The sequence below is a fragment of the Protopterus annectens genome, chromosome 2.part1 (assembly GCF_019279795.1).
Source record: "Protopterus annectens isolate FY-2018-M chromosome 2.part1, PAN1.0, whole genome shotgun sequence".
Taxonomy (NCBI): domain Eukaryota; kingdom Metazoa; phylum Chordata; order Ceratodontiformes; family Protopteridae; genus Protopterus; species Protopterus annectens.
In genome coordinates this window covers 724,792,600-724,816,270 of record NC_056729.1, presented here as the reverse complement: position 1 = coordinate 724,816,270, position 23,671 = coordinate 724,792,600, and positions in this window count along the sequence as shown.

Sequence of the window (23,671 nt, the reverse complement as noted above, 5' to 3'; positions counted from 1 at the left end):
GTCAAAAGCCTTGGCAAGGTCAAGATACACTGTGTGAACCTTCTTAGCCTCATCTACATCTTTGGTGACTGCCTCAAAGAAGTCGATCAGGTTCAGGAGGTATGATCTGCCTTTCACAAACCCGAACTGGTTTGCAGACCAGGCTCATCAGGCTAATAGATCGATAGTTCCCAGGATCAGTGGTGGCTCCCCCTTTGTGGAGTGGGATAACTGTTGCTGTACGCCATTCAGTGGGCACAAAGCCTAATTTAAAGCTATGATTGAACATGGTGCTTAGGTGGGGAGCCAATTCATTCTGAAGTTCATGTAAAATGCAGCATGGAATGTTGTCTGGTCCCATGCATACTGTGCTTTTGGCTTTAGAGAGTGCAGCTTTTGCCTGCGTAGTTGTGATTACAGGGACTCTGCATTCTTCCTGTATAGATATGGGCCCTTTAGAGGGTGGGGGGGTATAGTTATCACTGAACCTATCTGCCAGGATGTTGGCAATATCAGTTGGTTCTGTAATTTTCGAGCCGTTGTGCTGTGACTCAGAGAAGATCTGGGTGCTGCCATTGAGATTCTTGACATAGCTATAGAATGCTTTGTGGTTGTCCTTAGAATCAGTGGTGATTTTTGTTTCATAGCTAGCTTTGGAGGATTTTATAAGGGATATCAGCTTCTTACTGAGGCTAACCAGTTAGCTCCTCCACTCATGGAATTTTACTCTCTTTTGCAACAATTTCTTTCTTCTGTTGTACAGTTTATTTATGGCAGGGGACCACCAGATTGGCTTCCTTTTTTTGGAGGTTAGCTTCTTGGTTCTGTTTGGGATAACACAATCCATGCACTTGTGTAAGTGCTTATAGAGTGCATTTGTGTAGGATTCAGCAGTCTTAACTGTATTGACCATGGGTTTGTGTGTACATACTAGTTTTGCATGGAATACAGTCTGTCTGCATAGCTCTCAACTGTGGGCCTATCCATATGATGGACAGAGGATTGGGGATTATGTTTTGTCTGTTCCCCACACAGGTCTTGTTCCTGACATATCAGCGGCATTCTCTCCGTTGATTGCTATCAGTACATGGCAACATCCGTTTGTGTTTCAGACTTCATATTTTTGAGTAAGGGTATGTTGCAACCAATCCTGTAACACCAGCAACTTTCACAGTGTATAACAGCGATATTTCAGGTATGGCCCTGTGTTTCAGCCTCTGTCCTCCACTTATATACCAGGCTTTGTCCAGATGTCATGCAGTAAGAGGTTGATAAGTATGGTCTATCATTATCTAGTGCTGACATTCCTGCTATCATTCCAGTAATGTTGTGGATTCCCACACAAGTTTAGGGGTAGGGTCCATATATATGAGGGCTACAGCTGGACAAAACATGTGTGACCCTGTACAGTCTGGAGGTCAGTGTATAGAGAACACTGTTATATGCCCTTGTAAGACATTTTATGGGGGAGGGGTATTAAATGTTTTTATCCTAGGCTGTTATAACATGTGAGGAATATCAGTAATGTATGATATAAAAAATGTTGTTTGCACGTAAGCAATTGCACGGCTCAAAAGGACATGATACAAAAAACAAAAGGAAGAGCCAGCAAGACCAAAACCCAATATTAGACAATTTATTGTAGATACATAGGACAGCAAAGAGGTACACAAACCGGTTTCGGCTGGTATGATCTACACAGCCTTCTTCAGTGTGAAGTAAGTTTACTACAAGCATTCCTTAATATGGATTGCAAACAAATCTGATTGGTTACATCTAAAACTTGTCATTTAAACCGGGTGGGAAAAGACCACCCAACTTAACAATCCATTTTTTCTCCTTTAAGTTTAATAATGCATGCCAACCTGTTTTGTTGGATTTTTTACTCTTGATAATGTCAATAATAGTAAACATAAAAGAAGCTGAAGGGTGTGATACCTGATGGTTGTATAAAGCATTGTTGATTCAGCCTTTTTTGATGTTGCTGATATGTTCTGAGATTCTTAGTCTGAGAGGCCTAGATGTTTGGCCTATATAGAAAGCTCCACATGAACATGTAGCTAAGTAGATTAGCCAATCTGAGCTGCAATTGGCAAAGAATTATATCTCATATACATTAGAAGAATTTCTACTGGTGAATTCTTTGTTTTTTGATATTTTGTTGCAATGTGTGCAATGTCCACAGGGATGACAACCCGTAAGCATAGAACCTGTAAGGGTAGTTTGAATGGGTTCAGGCTTGTCCACAATATGTCCATGTTTATAATGACTGAATGTGCTACCCAGATTTCTGCCTTTCCTAAATGAGAAAAAACATCTGTTGGGAATAATGGGGGATAAATCAGTATCATATAGTAATAAATTCCAATGTCTTTGTATGCTCTGAATCAAGTTGTCTGAGTTTCTACCATATGTGGTAGTAAATCTAAGGGGTTGATTCGGAGAACTAAGGTTTGTCCTGTAGGTTAGTAAGTCTTCCCTATCCATATGACCCACTTGGTGTATGGCATCAAAGACATGGCCCATTTTGTAATCCCTATTCTTGAATCTGTTTACAAGGTCTTTGCATTGTTCACTATAAGATGTGTTATCAGAGCAAATACGTTTTAGTCTGATAAATTGTGATTTGGGAATGTTTTTACATATATGTGGGGGATGAAAACTGTTGGCATGTAATATTGTATTATATTCAGGATGTTTCCTGAATACTTGAGTGCCTAAGGTATGGTTGGGTAATCTATGGATAGCTACATCTAAAAACGTAATATTATTGAAATCATAGTGTAAGGTGAAATGTATACCCCATCGGTTGTTATTGAGGTATTTAACAAATTCAAAGAGACCTTCCAGATCACCCTTCCATACTGCCCAGCAATCATCAAGGTAATGTCGCCAAATATCAAGATTTTCAAGGTAAGGGCTTCCTTTTGTTTTTTGAATATCAGTAATAACAAACATTAAGGCATATGGCTGTACATTTTCATACTTTTCACCATGGGAGGAGTGGTGGGCTAGAGCTTGCTGTCTTGCAAACAGTTCTGTTTGTCAGTGTGATACTGACGTTTTAAGTTAAGGAAAGAGGGTTGAGTACAGAGTATAATTGGAGACTGTTGACCTACATCTGTAATTAAGTGTTGATTGATTCTTATCTTCAAGGCAAGTGTGTTTTTTACTGTTGTACTAATTGAAGGCTTTAGCCTAGACAGCAAAGTATGTTATGCGTTGCAGATTACTGTATCATATGTTTTCTTTGAGAGTTGCATTAATCAGTTATGTATTTCAAACACCTAAATGCTATAAGAAATGGCATAAACAACTGAAATAGTACACAAAAAAACATTTATATGAATGCAAACTGTGCGGTGTCATGTCCTCTGCATTGTGTGTGGGTATTTGTTTCATGCAATAATTCTCATTTGTAGGAAAGAATCAGACACTGGCCATTTGAAAAGGTGGCAACTGTAGAAATAATGGCTGTTTGATATTCTGTGCACCCTCTATATATACTCTCTCTATCGCTATATATATATATATATATATATATATATATATATATATATATATATATATATATATATATATATATGGGTCCCCTTTACATTACCGAACCGACACTTCACCAACACGCAGAAGACCGAGACAAAACGACCGACAAGCGAGTTGATCGAAAAGGTGATTTGCCAACAGCTGAAAGACCGACAAGGGTAACGTGTGAGCGCCACTCGGTAAGTGTGCGATAGTGACGGAGTTAGGAGCGGTCAGGTAAGTGTGTGATATTGTGGGGTTTTGGGTTAGGGTGTGGGAAAGGTGAGTGTGTGGTAGTGTCGGAGTTAGGGTTCGGGTAAGGTAAGTGTGTGAAAGTGACGGACTGTAGTTTATGGACGGGTTAAGTGAGTTAGGTTTAGAGTGCGGGTAGGGTGAGTGTGCGATAGTGACGGGCTTTATGTTTTAGGGTGGATTAAGTGAGTTAGGGTTAGGGTGCAGGTAGATTAAGTGTGCGATAGTGACAGTCTTTAGGTGTAGGGGTGGGTTAAGTGAGTCAGGGTTAGGGTGTGGGTAGGGTAACTGTGCAGTAGTGTCGGACCTTAGGGTTAGGGTTTGGGTTAGGGTTAGTGGATATTTCATTGTGTGTCATGTGTAGTTTACGTTGTTTGTGTCGGTGTAATTGTGTTCGGTTTTGTGAGTTGTCGGTGTTGTGTGTTTTCGGTTATTTGGGGTCGGTGTTTTGTGTGTCGGTGAAGTGTCGGTTCGGTAATGTAAAGTAGACCCATATATATATATATATCTATATATATAAATGTGTATATATATATATATATATATATATATATATATATATATATATATATATATATATCTATATATAAATATAAGTATTTCTATATTTATATATGTATGTATATATATATATATATATATATATATATATATATATATATATATATATATATATATATATGTGTGTGTGTGTGTGTGTGTATCATTAGAATGTTTAGTGCTTCCTCATTGTACATTCCCTATGGTAGACTGACTGTTCTGCATGATATGTTAGAGAAATTATCCCAACATCTTACAGCTGAGATGGCTTAGTGGTAACTTGCTGTGGCTATGTTGCATAAGGTTCTGGTTTCAAAACTTGCAAGTGCTAGTTATTTTGTTGCAAGGCAGAACAGTTCAGCTGTGGAGGAAGGAATAATGGCAATAACTACAAGAGGTCCCTATTTGGGCCCTTTCACCTCCATTTACAGTGCCTTTTGTCAGATGTTTTGCAGTGAGAGGTTCAGACTGTGGATCCGATGTCCGACTGCACACACACACACACACACACACACACACACACACACACACATGTATATATATATATATATATATATATATATATATATATATATATATATATATATATATATATATATATATATATATATGTGTAGATCTTGATATATATATAGACATGTATGTCCACACACACACACACATATATATATATCTATATATATATATATATATATATATATATATATATATATATATATATACACATATATCCATACACATATATAAATACATTTTCCCTACTGTTGAATGACTGTGCTGCATGAAATGTTTGAGAAAACATCACACATGTTTACAGCTCAGATGCCTTAGTGGTAATTTGCTGTGGCTATGGTGTGCAGGGTCCTGGGTTCAAGTCTTGCAATGGCTGATTATTTTGTTGCTGGGCAGAACAAGGGCTGTTGGATACAGAGTGATTAAGGCACCTTTAAGCAGTTGTAAGCAGGTTTGTTCAGTGGTAAGCAATGCTAACTCCTGGTTAAATATGCTTACAGACAGCCTTAAAAGTGCTTAATCTGTGTAGGCATTGCTTAGCATCATGCAAACAGGCCTAATCCACCTTACTATTGCTTAAAAGTGCTTACTTCCACTTACCCCAGTGCTAATTTCTTTAAAAGAAAAGAAAAAAGGGGTGATAGGAAAGTGGTGAAAAAGAGGGCATTCAGAGGGAAAGACTAGAGATGTGCAAGATGGGTGTAAAGAAGGTCCATAGCTGTCCATTTCTTCTACAGCAACAGCTGTGCATATATACTGAATTTAGAGGTATATTTGGACACTCAAACCCCTGATAGAGGGGTGAGGACAACAATAATGTGTTGTGAAGCCCATTAGACCAGATTACATGTGTCCAGTGGACATGTGTGTGAAATGGACAGCTATGTATGGGGCAAAATTTTTAGGGGGAAACAGATTGGCCTTTTTTAAGTTGAGAGTGGGATGTTGGAGAAGGATAGTAGGTATATTTGGGGAGGTAGGTTGGGTAGGAAGACAGACAAGACAGACAAGACAGCATACCGAGGAAGTATATAACACATGTGAGGGGTAAACACCTTGGACGGGGAGGGATGTTTGGAAATCAGAAGCTCCAAAATGGAAACAGTGGGACTGAGGTCCCCACCCATGGGCAGTCACCACTGCACCTTCACAGCCCCAAAGGTGGTTGTGCTGGGGGGCTGAGCAGGAGGGGAAGGCTGACCCTGTAATTGCACTACACGGCCCTCAAGCTGGCACAGCAGATCTCCAAACTCCTTTCTGAGCTTGCTACACACCAAACACTGGACCTCACTTCGGATGACAGGATTCTGTCTGTGTCCACTCCCGGGGGGGACAAGCCCCATCTCCTGAGGCATTTCCACCCAAAGGTGGTGCAGGACCAGCAGACAAGGAGGTCCTGGGGTGGGTCCCAGATGTGCTGGGGCCCAGTGCCATGGAAAGGTGAGGTGGGAGAGATGGGTCCGCTGGGACTGGCCTTCCCAAATGTGTTATGGTGTAACAGCTTTAGAAAATATGTGGGTTAGTAATAGTCAACACAATCCAGGATTAGTTATAACAGCATGCATAGATATTCTCATTAACCCAAAGCAACAGATTTGGAACAGTTGCATAGCAAACTGAACACATGCATGTATGGAATGACAGTGGCCATTACAACAGCATGCAGGTTACATTGATAGCAACAGGCCACCAATGATCGTATTTCAACATGGAACATTAATAGAAACACATTTCAATATTTGTTGAACAATAGGACATATGCCCTAACAGTAGGTTTGGTGTAAAACATACCCATTGATTTGTGTGTTTAGATTATTGTTGCAGATATGGTGGGGGGATGTCAGTTAACAACTTGTATATCCTTGCAGTATTCACAACTTTAATGATCATTGCACATATAATTACTCTACAGGTATTATTACAATAACCTATGGCCTTGGTTTGGGCAGTGGTATGTTTGTACACAGTGTATACTTCAACTGTCTTATAGCTAAATTCTACTTTTCTTACCTAGTAGACCTGTGGAGGGAATATTTGTTAACACTACCTGACTTTTTCTGCATATATTCCCAGATTCCTAGTTATAATTCTGCAAATACCTCTCAACCTCTTCATGCAAACATTCTGTACAAAGCTTGACAGACTGGGAGTGCAAATAGGGACATATTTTAAATATTGCTTTTATAAACCTTTAGAAAGTTGCTAGAGTAACACAGATTGTTTTAATATACATTTTCTGAAGGATCTGAAGTCTGAAACTCAAATGTATGCCATTATTTAGTAAATACAATCCTGAGATCATCCCAGTGATTTGCCAGGAAAATAGAGGAACAGGCTAAAAATATGAGGCAAATATCTGGACATTCTGCAGTAATCTGTACAGTTGAGAGGTATGATTATGCATACAGCTTACTACCACTCCTATGATTTGAACCATGGTTGCGTGTGCTAAAAATACAACAATTTGTGTTTTATCAGAGTGAGCTATTTAGAAAGTGCTGTCTCTTTCTTCAGTGTTGTCTGTCTAACTCTCTCTTAGTTGTACAATCTGACTTTGTAATTACAACATTTTTATACAGACATTCCTTGACAATTTTTTATGTAGCACAGTGTGGGAAACAGTTGACACAACAGTACTATTCAGATACCAGATCTTGGAGAATGCAGCATTTGAGGCTATATAATACCAGAGTAAAAACAACCAGTCAAGGATTCAGAACTTTATTGCCAGGCAGTTACACTTTTATTTAAATATGACCTATATGGGACTATTACTGTCATATTGGCTGGTTTATTCAGTGGAAACCATACACATTTTTATAGTGCCAGGTAACATTTTACTCCTTTATATTTATTTGGTATGACTACTACAAGCAGGATTGTTACTTACCAGCTGCGCAACGCAGCCTTTGCAACCTGCTGGCATGGGCTTCCTGGTTCACAGCCCGCTCATCTGCAGCTGTAATGAAAATAGAGAAAGATTTATGCATACCTATCAATCACATACACAGACTGGACTTTGGTAAACAATTATTGCTATGAATACTCATACACTGCAGGGACATCTCCTCTGTCTCTTGCTTCTTGAGCCCACAGTTCCAAAAGCTCCCTCTTCCTCTGTTTCAAGTCAGCATAGTGGTGCTGGACCTGTTCATCAGTCCGAGGGATACCAGTGGCACTGATGAGATCACTTGCGAGACTTTCCCAGGCTTCCACTTTATATTGGGAGCCCTGGGACTAGTCCTGGAGCAGTCTCATGTCACAGTTTTATACCAGGAGTCCTGCTATGACCTTGGACGTCTGTATGCCCCAGCGCTGCATCTGGAAGCGCATGTCCTGTCCAACTCCTGCTATACTGCCTACAGTGGAGAGCTACAACCAGTTATGAGCTGTATTCCCACCTGCAGGGTTTAAATATGGCCGATTTCCTGCCCTTTTCCATGATTGGAAAGTTTTGAAAAGGCTGAGCTAGGCTAAGCTACTGGCAAACCTGCTTAGCTAAAGTCAGCTGTGCTTAATGGGGCGGGTTCAGCATTGCTTACCAATGGGCAAATCCACTTAGCTGGGCTATCCATTGCTTAGTATTCATATGTACACAATGCTTACACCCAGTTAACATAGCTGTGCAATGATTAGCATTGCTTATGTTTTATTATATTGGTCTACCACCTGTATGGGATTGATTCATCATTCATTACATAATATTAGATGTATTTACCTTCCCTGACATCCCTCAATGTGCTGTGATTAATTTATTCTTGTATGACTATACACTATGGGGCACTTGTGTTTATATGGGGGTTTCACTGCTTTATTACACTGACACCTTATATCTGGGCCTAATATACTACTCTGGTTGAGAAAAATCAGTTACTTCTTACATAAATATGCAAAAAATAAAATGTTTAATGTTTACACATACAAAATGGAAATGGCTTTGTTGAGGCTCAAACCATGAATGACTACATGCAAGACATATACTCTAACTGCTACACTATTACACTTATGTTTATACTGGATGTCTATTGCTTTTTAACTTATCATGCTGTTTCAGCTAGGCTAAGCTTAGCTAAGCAACAGGCACACCCGCGGAGTTACGCTTAAACTTTATTGCATGTATAAAAAAATGTATTTGTTGTGTTTTTTTTATTTGTACCCTTCAAAATATCCATGCTAATGCTGATCCTGTTATTCTTCTCAACTTTCTGCTTTGTGGGACGATTGTCCCTTATGGCTTTGTCCACATTCCGTACTCTGACGGGTTGGGAGGTGTGCACTATGTGCTTATGCTAAATCTGTTATTCTGTCTTCCTTTGGCTTGGTAGGGATGATTGTCCCCTATGGCTTTGACCAGATTTTTTACCCTGACAGGTTGGGGGTGTTACGAACATTCTCACTCATTTTAAATTGCCGAATGGCAATTTTGGAGTGCAGGGGGTGTGTGCATTGTGAGAGCTCTGCTCTCAGACACCCCCTGTGCTCGCACATGGAACCATGTCCGTTTTACAGCACGGCAGCGTGCCTACATACATATGCATGGTGCGCTGCCGTGCTGATCAAGAATTATCCCTGCCATGCAGGAATAACTTATTCCTGCATGGCTGCTTGCTTTATTTGGGGGATTGTTTTAAAGCCATAGAAATGTAGAAATGCTTTCTGATGTATAGCAGAACTTACTTCTAAAAGATTAACTCATAGAAATTAAAGTATAAAATTTATGTTTTGATATTGTGATGAAATTAATTGCATAGTGTTTTTTTTCTGGACTAGTGATGGAAAATATGATGTCAGAGATAATTCCAGGCTAAACAAAACCATGTTAAAGTGTATTTTGTTACTTCTCTTTTGTTCATCTGCAGTCAATGTGTTTCTTCTCGTGCCTAGGGATATGTGAGTTTTATCTGCTTGAATGTAAAAGAACAGGGGATATATTTGAAGTGTGTCAAATTTCCACACTTCTTGTCTTCTCTTGTGAATATATTTAAAAATAAAGGAAAGAAGAAAATTGTCTTTTGTTTTTAGATGAAATTGCATGAATCTCTGGCAGACATAATGGCTTGCATATCATTAAGCCACATAAGGGCGGAGTCAAGGGAAGGAAGCTGACTTGGCTGTATATTGGCAATTTCTGTGACAGGTAAGAACTTTTATTTATTTATTTATTTATTTTACATTTGTTGACCGGGCTAGTCTAACTGGATATATGTCCATTTTCAGTAGAGGCCCGGGGAGAAAAGCTCCAAGACAAAACAGAGAAATAATGTTTAAGGTTACAATAAAGTTAACATTGAAGAATACTAAAATATACTTTACAACACAATGGTTAAAACTATTTACAAAATATAGAACACTATATTCACATAAAGTCTATCATAACAGTTTCTGGTTAACCGTTCTGCTTACATATGCAATAAAGAACATAAACTCAATTAGGGAGAGTAGAGGGAATAGCAGAGGTGATAGGTTAGTCAGGGTTGCTTATTTAAGTACTTGTTTTCTCCAGTAATAGGAAGATGATGTAATAAGATGAACATGATGTCACATGAATTTTGGGGTTGAGGAAAAGCATTGCATGTAACTGAGTACAATGATCTTCTATGCTGAGAAGAAAATGATGAGGTCTGCTATCTGATAGACCATTCTCTGAGTACTAGATATTAATTCATGTAACTTATACATAACATTATTGGGTGGTGTAAGCTATGGAACCTTGCTGGCTAGGCTTACATAGGTCCTTGAGCCGATAGCCTAGTACCTACCTATGAACCTATGAACCTATAACAGCTGAGATAGAATTTTTTCAGTAAGAGATGCTCAGGGAACTTGGGTTATGTGGAGCTTATTTTTTACTGAATAAATCCTTTCTATCTGTATTGCCTTTTATTCTAGTTCTCTGTGTGTGCCACCCTTCATACATTTAGTCTTTATTTATACTGTCTTTATTATTTAAATAATCATGTGGATTCAATAAACTCCATGTAGGCTTCACTAGGCCTACATGGAGTTTAGGTGTTTATGTGGTGAGCTGCAATGTTAATTGCTTATGCATGCCACACACTGCATTTAAACATAGACAAGCACAGTTTCATTGTCAGCACCAGTGTTGCCAGTCGGGAAACCATGTAAAGCAACATGGGGAGCAGCAGACATGTAAACCTGTTTACCGATGGGTAAACTAGACCTGTCAGGTTCTGCAGAAAGCCACACTGACTACCAGGTTTATTTATAAAGCAAAGTATATAGTTCCAATATATTACATTAAAGTGTATACAATGCATAGTATTGTGGAAACCTGTTTCAGGCACACTGAATAAAGGTTGTGTAAATGATCAGTAAGGATACATAGACTGCATTATAAATAAATAGTTAGGGGAAGTGTGTGCATTGAAAATGGACACACAGATGAATTATAGGATTGAGCATAGTGGAAGAGGAAACATGGTAATGTACAGCAGATGAAGGCATGCCAATAAAGACAGTGGTAGTATAAACACTAATCAGATATCAACATGATACAATATGGACTGCACAGTTATTATATGTTAAGTGACTGTCACACGAGGTGACATATCAATGCAGAAGATTCTTTGTGATATAAGCATTGTGACATAAACATTGGACAGGACATGGATGGTATATGCAATAGGGATTAGGTACATATTGTGAAGCTGTGCAAAATGAATTGCCCGAATATGAATGTAATGTCAGCACATGTCTCAACCAAGTGAGACACATAGTAACAAGCTACTGAATACAATAAACAGAAGCACACATAATCATGGATGATTTAAGAATAATACCACCAGTAATCCCATGTCTTTGACATAACATCTGTGTTTGTGAGAGATCAAAGATGGGTCTGCAAGAGCTCACTTGTACAACTGTTATGATTTGTTAGCAATCTCTGAGGTAAATCAAGCATATCTTCCTCAAAATTAAAAATTTGATGGAGGTGTTAGGAGGAACACTGTCACAACTGTATTTGCAATTCCAAGCAATCCTGGCTAGTTGACAGGCACAATCCATACCGTCATGAATGTACCCCATGCTACAAATGTTGTCAATCAGCTATGTATTTACTGTGTGCATCACAGGGACATGTATCATACATGCATCTTGTATAATACCTTGATGAAGGTTCTTACCAATCAACCAGTAATGTGTTTGGCCAATAAGATGTGTGGAAGGTCACTGTGGCAAATATGGTACACACAACTCATTCCTGGAAGATGTGTTGTGAGGTACATGAAAAAGGGTGGATTGTACTCAGTTACTGGTGTGAAGAGGCCTGAAAACTATGGAACTACAATGCCCTTTGATGTGGATGCCCCGCACATACTCAAGTGTTGCGTTGCATACAAAGGGGTAGTCACCACTGTCTGCATATGATGGTGGAAGTTCCACATACCATCTGCCTGAGTACACAGTTCACATACCACTTGGTCTGCTAATGGGGGTGTGATGTCTGTATTATAACTAGGTTGTGTATTTGATTTTAAAATGTAACAAATCCCCACATGATTTTTTATTCATCTCCTGTGACTCCATGGTTGCAGCAGCAATCCTTTGTGTCTGTTGATACTGTCTGCATTACACTAATATTACACTTAGATTCTATGACTGTCCACAATTTGCAGTCCTCCATAAAGCTGTTTGGACAAAGGCTGTGTAAGTCATTCTTGACATCTGAGACTTAAATAATGAACAGGAAAGAGCCTTGTACAGAGCCCTGATTTACAGACCTGATCATTGGACTCTAGATGTAGGTTACGTCACACACACTTCAGCATATTTATCTGTCATGTATGTGATCCAGTGGCCTACCCACTTGGTGATATAGGTGTTTATGGCCACCTGTGGCAGGGTCTCAGTAATACCTCAGTGTGGATTTGTGTCAAATGCCTTGTCCATGTCAAGTTACACAGAACTATAGTGTTGTCATAATGCATACTCTTGGTGACCTTCTTGATGTAGCCTATACAGATTGCACATGTCTTTTGCACACAGTCAGGATATTACCTGTGTCCTTTTAGAAAAGGTCCATGATGACTTGGTCTATCTCTCAGATGAGGAGAGTCAGGATATGTCTGTACATGCATGCATCAGGTGATGCCCCCCACACAGTCAGAAGGATGCATGTTGACGTATACCCTTCTATGGAAACATATCCTGTTTGGAGACTGTGTTGAGGCATGGATCCAACCATGTCTGGTAAGTCTATGTTTTGAGTCAAGCTATAGGCAACCTGTGATGTTGTTGGGCCCCATTGATTCTGTGTTATTAGCTGTAGAAAGCACATAGATGTGCTGCCTTCCTTAGAATAGAAACTGAGCAATGTCTGCATGTATACTGTGGCTGATAGCCAGGGGTGATAGGGTGGTGATGTGTGAGACAAACTGGCAGCTAGTGGATTGTCTATTTTTTTCCATTTGGGTTTGTGTGGTGGCATCTACATGCAGATCTGTGCTTAACTGTGTATTCCACTTAACATTTCAAATTTATTGGAATAACTGATTTGTGAAATAACCAAGAACTACAACCTTGGTCATTCATCACATACCACACACTGGTAATATGACACAGCTGTACAACTGTAACAATGTCATGCACTTACATCAATTGCACAACATATGTCTATATGTGTTTCATGGGCAAGCTGTGTCTCAGCAGCCTGATGCCATATGGGGACCATACCTTTCAACCTCTTGGAGTAAGAAATCTGGACAAAGCCATAAATAAAAGTGGGACAAAAGCCCAAAATAGGGACATTTTTTAAATATTGGTCTTACAAACTTAGCTGCTAGAATAACAGGTTTTGCATTAGCATGAATTTTCTGAAGGGTATGAAGTCTGAAACCCAAATGTCTGTCATTATTTTCTAACTTCAATATTTAATGAGTTGACAGCTTGCCACTAATTTGACAGAAAACCAGAATTTTATATGAAAAATGGACCAAATATATGAGGCAAAAATCTGCAAACTTGACAAGAATGATCAGGGCACATTACAAAGCAATTGTTTGTGGCTCATACATAACATTTCCTGACAAAATGCTAATAGTCACAAAACAGTGCTGGTGACCACCTCAATAATCCTTAGGTACAGCAACACAACTGCACATACAATGAATTCCACAGGGTTGCAGTCATATCAAACATCTGATATATTGGTTGTGTATATCACAGTATAACAACATGTGTATGAGAAAAGGCTTATGTGAACAGGTAATCAATATGCATTTAAATTGATGTGCATCACAGAGCATGTAATGATGATATGTAGACATATTACACGTAGGCCATACTGAAAGTGTCACTGTGATGGTAGAATGAGAACTGTGTACATGGTTGATCTGATCCACAACACTTGTCCTAATACACATACTACAAGTGTATCATACCATGTCAACAGTTCTCGAGGGCATATTACTACAGCTGTTATAGAAGGAGCATGTAATGCAATGGCATCAATGGCCATTAATACATTAGCATCACAGACTGTAATACCCTCATATAGCCATACTGTACATTCACACCACAATATAGCACATGTCAATGGCAGCAACGTTGACATGTTAACTGTTCATAGGGTCATGGGACATTATTAGGCTAATGGTCAGCAGCCCATGAAATCCTAGCCATTTTTATACTATGTAAATAAAAATCCCTATATCTGTATTATGGAACATAGTAAGACTATTGTGTGAATGTGTATATTTGTTAGATTGTATTACATCCTGCCACTGTCAATAAGGGACATGTGCACCACACTATGACAGAATTAGAAATCACATATGCAGGGGTCTAAAGATGACTTGCCGAGGCTCATGGAAGGACTCTCCATGATGTGTGTATGCATATTTTATTTATTTATTTTATTTGACATTTGTTAAGCGGGAAAGTCTTACTTGGAACATAATCAAGTTTCAGTGGAGACCATGGAGAGAAATGTTCCAGATGCATGTCTTTGAATGTGGGAGGAAACTGGATCACCTGGAGGAAACTGACACAAATGTAGGAATGACATGCAGACTCCACACAGAAGACATCCCAACCAAGAATAAAACTGGAGAATGTCTTGCTGTGAGGTGACAATGCTACCACTGTGCCATACATGCACTGCATATTTGACATGAGGACATCCTTCACTCCTCTGCAGAAAGGATGTGTTGTGGCCACAGGAAATAGGAGGATGCATGGGGCTATGTGGAAGTCAAATGAAGAGCTATTCAAAAGGTCATACATTGTCCATAATGTGCCACCACACACACACACACACACACACACACACACACACACACACACACACACACACACACACACACACACACACACACCATTAGGCTGAGCCTTATTTGAACAATACACCTGTATAGACATAGAATATGAATGTCATGCAATGTCACAGTACTAACACTACATATGTTTGACTGTAACACTGTCACGTTGCACTTTATGGAGTAATATATTGTATGCTGAGAAGAACATGTTGGGAGGAGCGTAGGGTATGGATGTGGAGTCACATCCCTGTGTAAAATTGTCTCAAAAGTGATAATTGTACGTATAGACACAAAAGTTGCCTAATGTCAGATTAGAACACCTGTATGTGTAGTTAAATAGCTTGCAAACATAGTAGTTTATGTTACCGCCACAGCACAGGTTTGTCCTGAGTACCATCACAGTGCATGTTACACAGAATGACAATCATTGTGTGCTACAACAAGATGTTCAGAGGACGATCGGACATAGCTGTGATCTCACATATTGTTCTAAAATTGTCACTTGTCACCATAGTGATTTATGAATACACACACAGTTGACTGTAGTCTGAACAGAACCACTACTTAACTATTTACTGAGCATAGTACTTAACACAAACACCACAGCACGATTCTGTCATTTATATAGCTGATGACATCAGCAGAGTCTGGTGAGAAGAGGATGGTAGTACCAGTATCTCACATGGAGGTGTAAAATGTTGTTTTAAATGTTGACCAACTCAAAAGACACAAACGCACACACAAACACACACGCACACACACACGCACACACACACACACACACACACACACACACACACACACACACACACACACACACACGCGTTGACTGCAGTGAGAACAGAAACCCTGCCTAATTAAGTACAATGACTAGAGAACTCAGTATTTAATGCAAGCACCAGACCACATGTCTAACTTGAAGAGTGTCAGACAACACTTTTCAAGTGATGACATCAGCAGTGTCTGGTAAGAAGTGTATGGTAATAGCAGTGTCCCACATGCAGGTTTAAAATGGTGGTCTCTTGAATGTCAACCAACTGAACAAACACACACACACCAGTTGAGTGCAGTGATAACAAAACCCTTTCCTAACAAAATACACCAACTAGAGAACTCAGTATTTAATGCAAGCACCACAGCACAAGTCTAACTTGGAGGGTGTCTGACAATACTTTATAAGTGATTACATCCACAGTGTCTGGTGAGAAGAGGATGCTAATGGCAGTGTCCCACATGCAGGTGTAAAATGGTCTCTTGAATGTCAGCCAACTGAAAACACACACACACACACACACACACACACACACACACACACACACACACACACACACACACACCAACTGACTGCCATGAGAACAGAAACCCTGCCTAAGTACACTGACTACAGAACTCAGTATTTAAAGCAAACATGGCAGCACAAGTCTAATTTGGGAAGTGTTGGATAACACTTTACAAGTGATGATCTCATCAATGTCTGGTGAAAATAGTTTGGTGATAGCAGTGTACCACATGCAGGTGTAAAATGGTCTCTTGAATGTCTTTTACTTTCTCAGATATACAGCTTTATTAACTTTAATCACAAGTGTTACTGTTGCAACTGTTTCTTTTTACATTCTTCTATGTTATTTCAGTGAACTGTAAATGTCCTATATTGTCAGTGACACAGGGTTGATACCTTCTACAATGGCCCATAGACACCTCTAAGGGACTGCTGGGCATAGGTAGATATGACTGGCAATTGCATAAAATGTTCTGAGGTAGACGTGTCCACATGTTTTTGGGACAGTTTATTTGAAAGCACTTATAACAATTGACCAATGTGCTATTCCTTGTTTGGTACTAAATGTCATTTGCCTGTTGTTTTGAGGGTGAAAAGCCAAGTTATATTCTGCGTTGCCACAACAAAAATGTTTTTATTGAGGTTTGCTTTGCTATTGTTAGTCCTAGTTTTAGATCAAACCTTGGTTTGTGTGTGATTGTAATATGTTACAACCATGTAACCCTTTTTTATCTTTAAATAACTTAAGATTTTGTTTCTCCAGTGGGTAATATTGAAAAAACTAATAATATGTGTTATATTGAAGCTGGACATTTGTTTATGTGCTATTTATGTATATAGGGTCTATATCACATCATCAAAATGGCACATTATCGAATGCCATAAGGACAAACTGCAAAACCTGAACCCTAACAGTATCGAAACCTCAAAACAGCAATTTTTTTTCTAGGGAAAATCGCTGTTCCGAGTAACACACACACCAAAAGCACACTAAAAATCAGCAATCCACACACATACATTTAAAAGTTACATCTAACCCTACACTACACTGCACATACACTACTATCTATCCACTTACCTTAACCCAGACCCTAACCCTAAGGTCCGTCACTATTGCACACTCACCTCACCCGCGCCCTAACCCTAATTCACTTAACCCGCCCCTAACCCCAAATTCTGTCACAATCGCACACTTATCTGACCTATGCCCTAACCCTGACTCACCCAACCCTCGCCCTAACCTGAACTTCTGCAAAATCACACATTTACCTTAACCCAACCCATAACTTTCCACTGCATCGCTGATAACAGTGAAGCCACAACAATGGCCAACCGAATTCTTTCCCTAGGAAAGAATTTGGTTTTGTTCAGCTTCGCTGTTTTCAGCGTTCATGATATTGGGTTCGATATTAGATCATTCGAAATTCTGCTGTTTTGATGATCTAATATAGACCCTGTGTATATCCTTTTTTTGTGTTTTATGTCACCTTGGACTATGGCACACAAGTGTTCCAATCCCCAAAAACCCTCTTCAGTGACTCAGAGAATGATGTGACTGTACAAGCCTTTCGTCAACTTGGTGCCTTTCTGCTTGAGAGAGGCGATGGGCATATGTCTGGAAGAATGCAAATTTGGAACCAGATAGTGAAGGACATCAGTGCTGTTGGGCCGAGAGGAGAGCAGCTGTAGTGGCCAATGGACAGCTGGCTACCGGGAGTGAAGCCTACTACAAAGCCACCACTGACACCAAGTGAAGAGTTCCTGTCCACTATTAGGAGAGGTCAGTGGAAAGTGCACAACAGCATGCAATTGATACTGATGTTGCTGTTACCAGGAGGGCAAGTATGTCCCAGGAGGAGCTTTCAGTTAAGCTTACATATGTCAGTTAAATGTATTGTTAATGGACATAGAAAGGCAAAACAATTTCCCCTGTGTTATTTTTATTGTGATGATGGTGTCCTTACATTTTGCAAAACTTCTTCCAGGACCATCCTCCCTAGCAAGTGTGGAGTCATCTGCACATAAGCCAAACATTTTTATTTCAGTACTGATGAGCATTTAATAGAAATATGCATTTATCCATATGTGTGTGGTGGGTGTCAGTACTGTATGTGTACTGCTGCAGCATCTGTGATAGTGGCACCAGTGCTATTTTGTTAGCATATATTAAATTGTAGTAGTATAGCTACTAATTTATTTCCTGTGTTTGTTGCTTATTATCACAGGTGCTCCTAAAAGTGGAAGTGTAGGACTCTTACCACCTGATGTCAGAGTATCGGTAGATTCTGATGATGATGGTGGACAAACACAGGGACAGTCTGGGAGTGCAGAGGTTGAATCTGACACTGAGGTTGACACTGAGTCATCCCCTGTAATTCCTTTGGACACAGCCAATAGGCTTACACAAACACATTCCAGTCAGCCTCACATATTAGATAGGTGGAGGGTGAGACACTTGATCAGGGTAATGTGGTCACTGTGGTTTCAGTACCTGTTAACTCTGGCCATAGCCAAAGTGTAGGCTAGGTGCCACACAGGAAGTTTGTTAGGGGTGCTTGGAGGAGGCCTGCTGTCCATCCTCCATTTGATCCTGTTATGTCTTTCCATGCCACTTGAAGTATGTTCAGGGCTGTCATAGAGGTGCACTCACATTCCAGTTGGGCCTTTGAGGAAATGCTTAGGTTTGTAGATGTGGCACAAGCTGACATGAGTGACTACCTCCACTGTGTTGCTGATTCAATGGATTGGATGAATGACATGTTAGAATGGGCAGTGTCTGTGATGCAACATCTGCTGGGAGGGGTCAGCATGCACATGGATGCAGGTCCAGTACATCATCTGATATAAGCCGACATGGCTGTGCCCAATCACAGTCCCATAGTGGCATTACTACACTGCTCCATCAGTGGTCGAGGTATCTACACCCAGATGTGGCAGGCATGAGGTTGTGGTCCTGGGCATACTCATGTGGAAAGCTCATCCAGCAGACATTAGCCATGTTCAGGTAGCAGCAGTGCATCTGACAACGGGCATGAACATGCCAGTGCAACTCTTGGCAGAGCAATTTCTTCGGGCTGTGGATGACAGCGATGAACTGTCACCTCTAGAATGCACGGCTCACAAATGTCCAAAATACCCACACATAGAGCTAGCACAGAGCTTAGATGTGTGCTTGCAGACACTCACACACCAATTTCACCTGGAGTACCCATACAGTTACACACACATATAACAGTTACATGGGTCAGTCATGGGGCTTACAGCTCATTCTGTCTCAGTGGCCATTTGATACTTTATCCAAATGTCTGCCTGTTTCTCTTCCTTACTCACACACACTCACTACCATTTGTGTCAGTTTAGGCCACCCCGCACACACACACACACACACACACACACACACACACACACACACACACACACACACACAAAATACCTTGTGCAAGTGATGATAGTGCCTTATCCTTGTTTGCTATCTTTTGGAATCAGGGATACATACGTTTTTTGTCTCATACTTAGGGTGCATAGCTGACTTAGTAGGTCTGTGTTTCTGATGCTGTTTTGCAAAATGTACTGCTTTCTTGCAGGTTTTTGAAATGTGTACATCCCTCCTAATCTCTTAGACCAATAAAGCTGGACCAAGCCATAAATAAAAGTGTGACAAAGGCCCAACAATGGGGAGAGTTTTTAAAAATTGTGGTCTTGCAAACTTAGTTGATAGAATACCAGGTTTTGCATTACTATTTTTACATTTTTTCTGAGGGATATGAAGTCTGAAACTGAAATGTATGTCATTTTCTAACTTTACTCTTTAATGATGTGCCAGTACAAAAGAATGAGGCGAAGCTGTAGACATTCAGTGAAAATATGCACATTTTGCATGTATGAATGTGTGAATCTTTGATACATAAGGCCTATTAGATGATAGAGAACACATGTATTCACAAAAGTAACTGCTGTCACATCTTGATGTAATTGCTGTAAAAAATCATCCACCTTATACATACTTTCATCACCAAGTAACAGTATGCAAGGATATGCCATTCCTTTGTATTCTTAGGCATTTATTTTTCTTTTCCCGGTTCAGCACTTACCTTGGAAATCCAGCAGTTGCAAAAGTGTTAGTTTGGGGCTGGCTCTGTCTGATGCTAGCAGTATACAGCCATTATATGGGTAAGTTAAGGTTGTGAGCATTGCCTGACATCAATGTTATTGTACGTATGTGTATAGGATGAAAGTTTTGGCCCCTTAGGTGGTGAGTGTGTGTGCTATCTGTTGCCTCTTGGCCAGTGTGAAGGCATATTATGTACTCCTCCATGTCTACACCCACAGTGGATGCTGGTTCCACCTCTGACCCCTCACGTGTGCATGGCTGTGGTGACTATGCCAGTGGTGGTGGGATGTGTGACCCTTTCCCTTGCTCTTCCTGCTGAAGCTGTTTACTCAGGATAATGTTGTGAAGCATTGCACAGATGATGAATATTTAAGCACATGTACAGGGATTGTACTGCAGGGCTCACCCAAGATGCACTGGAACCGTGACTTCAGTAGCCAAAACACATGCTCTGTGATATTTCTTGTTTGAGCATGTGCCTAATTATAGTGCTCTTTAGTTGGTGTGTGTGCAGTTATGATGGGTGTCATCAGCCACAGTTCCAGTGCATAATCCTGCATCCTCCAGTAAATGACCCTGTGGGATATCCCCCCAGTAAATATCTCATACAGTTGAGAGTTGTGCCACATATGTGAGCTGTGTTAACTGCTCAGGTTGCCAGCACACACATTCAGGATGATTCCTTTAGCATTACACATGACTTGGAAGTTAATGGAGTGGTAGCCCTTTCTAGTTATGTACACCCTCCCATGTTCCCAGGTCGTGCTATGATTTCTAAATGTGTGCAATCTGTGACACCAAGGACTTCAGGGTAGTGTGCTATGGGGCAAAACTCCTGAATATTTCTGGCTCCATCCTCAGGTGTACAGGGAAAATGTATGCACCCCCTGGCATGTTGTAGCACACCAATCAGGAACTGATGGAGGATCCCGGATGCCGATGCATGTGATACCCCTAGCATGTCCTCTGTTGGTCTCTGGAATGTTCCTGTAGTTAAAATTCTAAGTGCTACACATACTTTAGTCTCCACTGGGATTGATTCCCCTTGGTTTGCCCTTGTTCTCAGTTGAGGAGGCACAGATTCCAGAGGTCCTCTAGTTTGTCTCTACCCACCCTGTAGCGCTCTACAATTTCCACATCATGCACACTGTGAAAAATTAAATGGGGTCTAAACACCCTTCTCCTTCTTGGCCATGGTCTATTAGCAGCAGCAGCATAGATATGGGCCTGCTGCACATACACACGAATAAGAGCAACAGAATCCCCTAACATTCTTTTGGTGTAGCCTAGTTTCCATGCTGTATTCCCTTAGGTTTTGGAATCCACAGGGGAAACCAGCACCGAGTCTACATGGTTGCTTTATATCTTGGTAAATATCTCCTCCATCTTGGATTTGTTAGCATACAATTCAGCTGCTTATGCTGTAATTAGCATGCCGCGATGTTTACCATGTCTGAGTGGCTCTACATGGAGTGTAGAGCTGTTTATTGAGTACAAAATGTGCATATGGTTTTAGTGGACAATGTAGGCTTCATTGAATCTGCACCAGCATTTGTTTATTCACCTTTGAAGTCTTGTCCTGTAAAAACTTACTCAGAATTTGTCATAAACAGGTGTGAGGGAAAAGTTAGTTTGTTTTTCCTTATATTGCCTTCATGTAAATTGTATTGCTCTATTGCTTTCTTCTAGTTTGTCTGTTGTGCTGTATTTTAATTACGCCATGTTTTAATTGTATTCTGTTTTCTATTGTACATTTAAACTTGGGAAGCAACCAGAGCTGCATCTTCTGTCTATCACACAGAAATTTATATTTCCCCTACCTTTCCACCCTTTTGTGGTTATGTTTTTAAACTCCCTGTCCATCTAGTTGCCTGGCCCTTATGTAAATTTGACCAGACAATTCCTTTCCACTCCTCTTTCATTGGCTATTGTCAGTAAGCACAGAATTATCATTTTGTGAAGTCATTCCCCCTTCAGCTATTTAAATTTATTGGCCTCCCTTCTGCATTCCATAGAGCTAGAATACTAAGTCAACACCCCCTTCCAATCTATCTTGCTCTTTTAAAATGAATGGCTCTCCTCTTAGACTGCTAAAGCTTGATTACCCTCTCTTTCATATCTGACTGTTTAGTGCACACTGCAACTCTTAGGATATTAGCCCATTTTTCCATCTTACATTTAAAATTTGCAACATCTGGTCCAGGACCACCAATCACTGGAAAGAACACATTCTGTCTCTCAGTAGTTATATTGGGATCAGTGATTCTGTTTTACTCCTGGTGAGAGAAGGAGCACAATGTCATTATTTCCTGGAGACTGCTAATCAGCAGAAAACCTGATAACTACTTCATAGGTGCCAGCTTGGAATCTGTGGTACTGTTCTGCTCCTGGTGAGAGAAGGATCAGGAAGTATTGATTCCAGACTCTCTCTGATTGGGCAGTGAGTGTTTCTGTGGGACCTTCCTGATTGGTCTGGTTGCTATTCAAGACATCTACCCGAAAAAGTCTACAACAAGCCTACAGATCCCTGCATCATCCGGGACAAGACTGTTGATTAACAAACAGCCTGTGGCCTGCTTCTCATCTTGGGATTATTGGTACTGTTTTTTTCTGGTGAGAAGCACAGAGGTATTATATCTCAGCCTTAAGTTTTGGTGAGACCAGCATTAGTAGTAGCCAGGTAGTAGCCATTCCTGATTGGTCTGGTTGCTATTCAAGACATCTACAACAAGCCTACAGATCCCTACCTCTACTCTTCATTCTTGACAAAATTAATTATTTCTCTTCAGTAAGTACTGCTTGATTAGCTACTGTTCAACATAATTTCACAATATCCCCCTAAATACTTCATCCATAAATTGTTAGGGCCTACTTTAGTAGTTCCCCTTAAATGTCTGACAGTGTTCTGTATATATGCAGGCACTTTGAACTGGATTTTTTTCCTGTAAAAGCAACCTTGAAATTTCACCAATATTTAGTTGCACACAGGGAAACTAGTTTGCACAGAGCAAGCACTGCTTCAAGAGTTGCAAACCAGAAACTCTCGACTTTACTCTATATTCTCATTACAACTGTCTAATCAATAAAAAGGCCTGTTGCCATGGATATGTGCTTTCCCACTATTTCCATTCCCAACCTGGTGGATATGGACATCCTGAGACAATGCAGAAATTGCCTTATGTTTATTGTAAA